Genomic DNA, 9,247 nt, shown 5'->3' on the forward strand with positions numbered 1-9,247 from the left:
GAGATGAACCCCTTAGCTAGCTTCCCATCCATTCATTTCCGTCACATCCGTATTTACAATTTGTTTTTATTTCCAAGTTTCCATTTTAGTTTAAATTCGTACAAATCCAATCCCCCCTTATTTTGTTTAAGTTTTAGTCTTAATCTTTCTTACTTTTAGTTTTGCATTCTTCGAGTTTATTATAGTGTTTTAAACTTGTTTTTACGTTTTTGAAGTCAAATCCAAGTGGTTAACAATCCCTCCTAATCCCCGGTCCAGAACGATCCCTACTTACGTACTTACTACAATTGACAAAAAGAGGGTTTAATTTGTGTGCGTATAAATCTCGCACCAGTACGTTAGATTTTGTGTAATTTCAAATTTGTACAAATCTTATCCCCTTCTCTCTTTAAATCTATCCCATGCCCTATTCTCCCTCACCAATCAATCAATCAATTTCCCATATTTTCTCATTTAATCAAATAGCTCCGCTTTCTTTTTGTTTTTGACTAATCAAAAGACTCTCTCTCTCTCTCTCTCTCCTCTTCTTCTTCACCCTCGCATTTTAGCTCTCTCCTATCTGCAACAACCAAGACTCATCATCAAACTTCACAGATTGAACCTAAAATCACCACCATCGTGCTCCTTTCATACTCACAAGTCCATCCGTAAGAACCGATCTTAAAGTAATCGAGTTTTGAGTGTCCAACTCATAGCAACTCAGAGCTCTAACTCGGGTGTATGTTCCTCCATGACTTTTTCATTCGAGTTGCACGGTTTTGGAAGGTTTGGAGACATCTAGGCAACTCCCCGTGGCCACTAGCCTAGGTTTCAAGTGGAGCCAATGTGAGAACATGCGGCTTTGAGACGACGAAAATAGGGCTGAGAGTTTTGAGGCTTTTTCAGTCCATTTCCGTCCACTTTTTGGACTTTTGAAAGGTACAAACTTGTTCTTTTCTTCATGAGCTTCATTTCCATATAAAGTATGCCAAAAATGGTTGAGAAATGAAGAAGTTATGAAGTTTTAATTTTTTTTTTCCCCAAAAAACGACGAACCAGATGGCGGCAGCGGATAAAGGAAGACAACTGGAAAAGAAGGAGAATATGCTGTTAAAGTTAACAGAATATTTTGACGCTGTTTGGTAACGCCGTTAGACTTAACGAAATTTTCTGTCAAATCTAATAGAATATTCCCTAGGGTTTCTATCAGTTTGTTAGGCATGTGGCCTGTGCATGGGGCTGTTACTTGGCAGCGCGTGAGGGTGCGTCAGGCCTCCGGGCATCATGTTCTTGACATGTACGGGTTCGTGACATTGAGTATAATGTTTTTGTATACTTAAACCCTCTGTTTGAGCGAACTATGGGGGATTTTCCTAGCCTTTTAGTGTATGTCCTAATTAATTAATTAGTAAAGTTATTTCACATATAGATGAGACTTACCTTGAGGAGGTACAAGGACAAACAAGGGTAGGAGGCTACGATCCATTGACATATCAGTGAGTGGACATTTGTTTTTATATATAATATATAAAGTTTTATAGTTTCCACAAGTGTTTTGATTAATTTTACGCCTATCATGCCATATTTTATTTAATTTTAAAAATGCCATTATATTGTTGAGATTTACATATTGTCTTGGTATTTTTATATATATTATACTTGCTCATCATGCATGCTTGCACCAGTGTAGTACTCGCCCGTGCCAGGGCTAGGCTTCATGTGTATGTTCACATCGCACCACAAACTCACCTTGGATCCATTGTAAGTGCCGGTCCTGTCGTATAGGATACATTAGGCAACTCAGACTCGTATGTGATGTGCCTAGCGCCAATCTTCACATGATTGTAATACTAGAGCGTATATTATGATTACACCCAGTCATGTTCATATTAGATTCCCTTTGCATAAACTCGTGTGTTACCATATATTGATGACCACCTAATTTTACATAAGCTACGATTAAGGTATTATGATTGGCGTTTTTATGGAATTATTATTGATTTACATTTGATTTCATACTTATATGTAGTATGATTTTCTGGAAACTATACATGTTTTACGGTGAGGGGTTAGTATATTCAGAAATAAATGTGTTTTATAAACCTTGGTTTTTTCCCATTCACCCTTTTGGTTTTAGCCCCTCCAGAACTTAGATAGCTGAATTCTCTGTGACATACGAGAAATCTCCAGCGGTTTTGACTTATCTCTAAATAAATGTAGGAGCTTTTTCTTGGTTGTGTAATAAGTACTTTAACCAGTTTCAACTGCACTACTTATGTCATACTGTCATCTATGCTCTGAACAGTTGTGTTTTTGTGGGTTTTTCCCGCTACTATGCACTCTCTACTTTAGATTAAATAAATGTTAGTTTTGGTTAAATTTATCTTTATTTTTATGCTTCACTTTTCCTTTTTGGTTACATCACCTTCGGGTGTCAACCAGCATGCCACGACTTCGGTTGAGGTGTGCTATTTGAAACCTAAAGTTTTCATAAAACAAATACACCCATGAAAACCCGACGTTTTTCATGAAAACCATGTCTTAGAACTCGAATATTCTAACTTTGATGCTTATGGATGATTCATTCCTATATCACCAATCATAATCTTGTTCCCTCCAATTCAGTGGATTGTCAAATTGTCACAAGTTCGATTTTCCTGATCTAGACATTTCTAATAGAAACCACTTTATGCGGGTATAAGATGTGAATCTTCACTTGACTATCAAGAGGCTGAGAAACCATTGTAGCCAACAATGGTATAGAAGAGTTGAATAAGCCTCCACTATGATCTTTATTCGAAGACCTATGCCCGAAGCATTACCCACAAAAAAAGTACTTTCTGAATGAGGATTCCATGGCTCTTTGGCTCGCTCTTACGGACAGTCTAATCATGCGAGACATTGCTTGAAGCAGGCCATGATTACGTCCATGAATGAGTACGATTTTAAAGTTTATAAATCCGATGGAATGTTGACTGGAAAATATTTTTCTAGTCATTCCATGTTTCTAACTCGCTCATGAAATAACAGTGTAAAAAACGGAAGTTTAGAAAATTTTCGGATCTAATTACTACCACAAACATGAAAGAAAGGTATAGACCTAACTTTAGCTAGAGTTTACTGAATGGTATAGACTCAGTCCGGCTGGAGTCTACCGAATGGTATAGACTCAGTTCGGCTAGAGTTTACCGAATGGCTCAAACCAATTTGGTCAAAGCGTACCGAATGATGATGCCCTACTTTGGCAGATATGTATCGAAATGTCAGCTTTGATTCCGTAAAGGCCTACTGAACTGACCCCTCCAACTTCGGCTGGAGCCTACCAAACCCAATTCTGGGTCTGTCTCTATCACAGTCCAATTTTGAGTTTGTTTTAACAACATATGGCAGAATCAGGGCTTGCCAAGGTGTAGTATCATGCCCGAAGCATGATCCTTGGCACCTAAGATCTAAAACTTTAAGAATAAGGGATAGTATTATGAAACTTTATCCTTGCAGAATCTACTTCCGTCTTGATGGAATAGATCATTTGTTATGCACTTGTTCGTGCCCCTACCAATGTTGTTGAGAAGCACCATTCTAGTAGTCAATATGTGAGACTAATTTCACTCCACCGAACATCGTTGGAAGAGAAGAATTTTGATATGAATGACCTTGTTGGCGAAATCCCCTTAGTGACTTTGGTTTACTTTGTTAACATTTTTCCATGTTCTTGGATTCACATTTGGTGTTTGTTTTAGATATGGATAACCTTATTGATATTGTCCTCGAATACAAGTTAATTGAATCATGTTTCTTAAAACATGTGACTGAATTCAATTAAACACGTGATTAGGTAGGAATGTGGAAAAGTTAGTTGTCTGGATGAGTGCGATACTACGTAGACTAACTTTACACCTAAATCACATCTCTAGCAACGACTTCAGGTCTATCCAACTCGATTAAGAGCATTAGCACGCTCCTCATTGTATAAATGGTATTGAATTACCTTGTTAGAGACCTTATATTCTCCCAGTTCTGGAATAACGTCGTTGAGTCTTAAGGATATTCGAGAGGACAATGATCATAAATAAAACCACTGAAGAAAATAGAGTAAAATATCTTTGCACCATCTCCAAAAATGAGCCTGAAGCTTTAATTTAGGGCTAATGGGCTGCCTCTTAACTGGGAATGTGCCACGTGTGGTCAACTTGGAGGTGGGTGATTGAGTAGTTTACTTGCTTTGGCATGACCTTTTAGACACTTAGGTCGAATAATGATGCTACGATGCATATCCTTACCTGAAGTAAGGATTTTGTGCCTACAAACACACTTAGCCAAGCTTGCTTATTAGGAAAATTGATTTTCTAAATCATCCATCGCAAAGATACAAAGCAACCCTCTTTTCACAATGGATTCAAGGGAATATATGTGGACTAATCCAACCAAAATGCGGACTATATAAATACTTATAGTTTTTGTTGATGAATCGACAAATTGGTCACATATTTGTCCACATACATTGCTGCTAAACCCCTTGGCCGATTAAGGGTTCACCATCCTACTTATCCTTTATAGTCTGGGAGACTGGATAATGCCAGAGAATTTATATGGATGGTTTTCGATAAAGTATTACATGTCTTTTAGGTTTATAATTGAACATTGAATTCCCATGTTCACCCCAAATAGCCTAGCATAGTGATCATAAGGTGCAATTTAAATGATCGCCTGAACCTTGGTGAACGAACCAAGTTTTCGGGTTCTGCCTAGGGCTATGCAATCTTGTACACAACTATATTGGTCCACCTTGAGGCCTATTGCCACCCAACCTATTCAACATTATAGTTGGTTACTAGGTACGAACTTGATGCTTCATACTTACGCATTTGGGTATGCATTCCATGTGCCAAGTTGCATCGCCTTAACGTACCAATATGCTTCCTCAAAAGAAGGATGTGAATTTTTGTTGATTATGACTCTCCTTCACACCAGCTCGCTTAGAGTCCTTGCCTGTGATCTCTTTACCATTCATTTGCAGATTGTCACTTCAATGAAACAGTTTTCCCGCTGTTAGAGGGATATAAGAACGTCAACATTCTTGTAGAATGACGCAAATTTATGTGAACGTTACCCACTATGTCTCATCTCGATCCCTATACAGCACAAATGTGATAAGCAAGTACGATGAATTCTAGCTTTCAGAATATTGCTCCAGATGCATTCTTTTGATCTAGCTAAAGTGAGGAGATTATATACTAGCTGCAAACATGTCTGCAAAGATAGACGTACTTAACAGACGTCGAGTCAAGATCCCCGAAGGGTGTGCCATCCTTGTTGGACGGTTTGGACGGTTTGGACGCCCTTTTTGGATGATCTGATACACTGGCAGATAGCCAATCAATTTATCTTGGCCTGAAGCACGACATATGAATAAGTTCATAGGATTCACTTCCCTAGAAGAGGAAGGTCACGACACAACAATGAATCTATACTTGATCCCTGTCTCAAATCATTTCTATCTCTTAAGATTAATCCGGATTACTCCAGGGACTTGAAGTTCTTGGTCCAGTATACTAGTTTGGATAAGTTAATGGAATTAAGATAAGATTACCATCGATGATATTTTCACTTATATGGTAGCTACTGACATAAATAAAAAGCAACGATATCGAACCGTGTTCCGTTGATTAAGTGACAACGTAGAACTGATTGGACAGCTGAAATTACAATCCAGGTCAAATTCCTTACCAAAGTGTGTTTTGGATTATCGTTTCTACACTATCCAAGGTAACCCTGTTATGTTACAAGTAGGAAAGGAAGCATAATGAGATGAATGAAATAGTGCGATATGATGAATGTTTTACGACGCAAGGTTTCTCTCAAATGTCTTGTGATTGATAGCAGCATTATGAAATGTGGTTAGTTTTTTCTCCATGGAGATATTGATACGGAGATGTACATGTGAGTTTCCGAATAATTACATGGATTGGTTTAAATAGTGCCAAACCACAAAATACCCTCTTAACTTGTTTGAGGCGTTCACTTATGGATTGAAGTAATCCGGCAAATATGGTATACCCGTCTAAGTGATTATTTGATAAGTCAGGGATATGAATGAACGCCTTTTCGTGTTAAACTATGAAGTCTTATTCCGAATTGCTAGAGTTACAATTTATGTTAATGACATGAATCTTACTATGACTTTAGAAGAGCTTCAAAAAACTGCCTCTTACTTGAAGACGGAATTTGAGAAAACTCGTTTATGCCTTGGCCTGAAGTTCAAGTGTTGTTCTGATAGTGCTTTGGTTTACCAGTTGAACTACACCCGGAAGCTGTTACCTTTGAGTATACATTTGATCGTCCAAATGTTATATGCAAACGAGACCTTTGAAGAGGTTATGGAATCCGAAGTTTCATATCTGAGTTCAACTTTGTGCTTCGTTGTACTCAGCTCATTGTATTAGACAGAACATCTCTTTCGCTGTTGATTTATTGGTAAAGATGCAGCATTATGCCTACACGCAACCACTGAATTGGTGTTAAAGATATATCCTAAAGGTACTACGAATTTGGGCAAATCCTAACGCATCTCGAGCGGATCTGACCCCCCTGATCCTCGGAATAATGCTTGCCTTGTTTGTTATGTTGATGCTGTTTACTTATCAGACCTGCATAAGGCACATCCCCGAATGGTGATGTCTTTACCGTTAAAGGATATTGCAATATCTTGGATGTCCACGATATGACCTTAGTTGCGAAATCTTCGAAACGTTCCAAGACTTACCTCACTTCACTACGCCATAAGTGAGACATGATTAGGAGTTCTTGTTGAGTATATTTGAAGTACTTGTTATTTTTCATCCATTGTTAAGTCCTCACAACGATATATGAAGATTATGCCATATGTATCAACTCGACGAAGACATGATACATCACCAAAGTTAACGCCAAGACATATTACGTCTACATCTACTTCAGCAAAGCATCAGGAGACTAAAGTCATGCAAGCCTATCCCAGATAACCTTGCCGACCTCTACATGACGTCATTACTGAAGTCAACCTTCCAGAAGCTTGTCCGAGGAATTAGTATGCCTAACTATTCGTATGCAATGCTTGTATTTCTCATTTGGAAGTTTTGACAAACTCAGGGGGAGTATCCAGAAGTATACTCACTTGATCTTAATGTACTCTTTTTTCCTTACGATTAGGAGCATTTTCCCACTGGGTTTTTGCTACCTAACTAGGTTTTGATGAGGCACCCATCCTAGGTTGATCATACCTTTGTGAGCTCTTCTACTTGCGTCCAAAAGACGTATAGTTTTGACTTAATGCAACTTCTCACTTTTCTCCTTAGTCTATGGGTTTTTCTCCTACCTTGGGTTTTACCATGGCGAGATTTTGTGAGTTTTACCTTTTATGCATTCTTCCGTTGGTTTGAGGCTCGCATTTGCTCATTGTGCCGATGACTTCATCAATTGTACTTACTTTATTGCTGAAGACCTGATGCGCTATTTAGTTGAGTATGTACACACTCAAGGGGGAGTTGTAGTCCTATTAAATTAGGAATGTGATTCTGTAAATCCTAGTGTATCTAGGGGTATCTTTGAATATTCACTTTAGTAGTTAATATCCTATTAGAGTTGTAATCCTAAAAAGGTAAGGAATTAACCTTCCCTACGACTATAAATAACGGCACAATGGGGTGGAATAGAACACACCTAACAATTACACATCTTTCTCTTCTTTCTCTATGTGCTGCACCCTCTCTCTCTGGTCTTCATAATTGTTTAGGAAATTATGCCTACAATAGTGGCTCACTTTTGTTTTAAATTTTTTGTGTTTTTGGTAAAGGTTTTTTAGCAACAAAATTTAGTTTTTCATCGCAGCAAGCCGCCTTACGCGACAAATATCCAGTGTTCTAAAAAATCAGTCTAGTGGTGCCTAGGTGCAGAACGATCAGTAACTGCGGCGATTAAGTCCTAATTGGTCACAAAATTGGAAAGCATAATAAGCGGAAGCCTGGGCGGGACTAGGCGAGGCTGAGGGGGGCTAGGCGGGCGTATGTGGAGAGCGCCGAAATCAAGAACTTTTTTTGTTGTAGAGCCCCATGTCACGCACGAGGGATGAGATAAAGCCCTTTTGTCTATTTAATTGCACGATTTTACCCTTAAGGTGGTCCCCACCATTTTCCCTTTTACTTATTTTTAAATTCTTTTATCGTGTTTCACTATTGCTGCTAGGTGTAGGCTTATGACTTTGTGGAGGACCTGCGTGAATAACTTAGCAAGCTTTCGTGTTAAAGAAAAATTAATGAAAAGAGCTTCAAAACTTTGCATTTTAATAAAAAACCATCTAATAACTTTATTTAATGAAAATGACCAAAAAAAAAAAAAACATAAAATATTAATGTGTGCCTAGCGCTAGCTAAGTTTCATAAACAATGTGGTACCATTAAATTTCATAAATAGTGTAGTACCGTTAAGTTTCATAAACAGTGTGGTACCATTAAATTTCATAAACAGTATAGTACCGTTAAGTTTCATAAACAGTGTAGTACTGTTAAGTTTCATAAATAGTATGTGTGATGACACGCGAGACCTACGCGCCAGTTTTTTTTTTTAATTTTTTTATTTTTTAATATTAAAATTATGTATTTTTCATTACAATTTAAGTTCTTTTGTCCTTTTTATTAAAGTTTAAGGTTAAATTTCATAAATAGTACAGTACCGTTAAGTTTCACAAACAGTGTAGTACCGTTAAGTTTCATAAATAGTATGTGTGACGACACGCAGGACCTGCGCTGACACATCTCGACCTGAATTGTCAACTAGGACTCCGACTCGAGTTGTACTGCTGACACTTGAAAGGTGATGATGCCAGAAAATGTAGTGATGTGGAAAATGTGAATGGATTTAAACCTAAAAGTGCCTAAATACAAGAGTGCGCTGTGAGCGGGAATGAACCCATTTCACACGTGATGTCAGAGCATAAGTGAAGTACAGTAGAGTGGATTAAGAATCATACCATTGAAGATAATCTCTAATACCAAGATTTTCCACGAATCCTCGTCGATAAGAAAGCTCAGTTATTAAAGCCTGGATGGGCGAAAAACAAGGATGAGTGGGCCTAAAAATAAATTTTTAATAAAAACCTTTTGAAAACGTTGTAACTCTTCGCTGTAAAACCTATATAGTTTCCAGAAAGTCATACTACGTATAAGTATGAAATCAAATGCAAATCAACAGTAAATCTAGAAATATTCCAAATCACTACATATCAGCAGCAGTA

The 9,247-nt window shown here is 37.8% G+C and overlaps 1 long non-coding RNA gene across 1 annotated transcript; it reads left to right on the top strand.

Annotated features, from left to right (window-relative positions):
* Positions 1–471: 471 nt before the first annotated feature.
* Positions 472–1,405, top strand: LOC108866581. Its single transcript, XR_001952460.2, has 2 exons — positions 472–918; positions 1,039–1,405. It is a non-coding gene; the product is annotated as an uncharacterized LOC108866581 (long non-coding RNA).
* Positions 1,406–9,247: the final 7,842 nt, after the last annotated feature.

The sequence above is a fragment of a genome, unplaced genomic scaffold (genome assembly GCF_019419815.1).
Source record: "Pyrus x bretschneideri cultivar Hongxiangsu unplaced genomic scaffold, Pyrus_bretschneideri_v1 Contig89, whole genome shotgun sequence".
Classification (NCBI taxonomy): domain Eukaryota; kingdom Viridiplantae; phylum Streptophyta; class Magnoliopsida; order Rosales; family Rosaceae; genus Pyrus; species Pyrus x bretschneideri.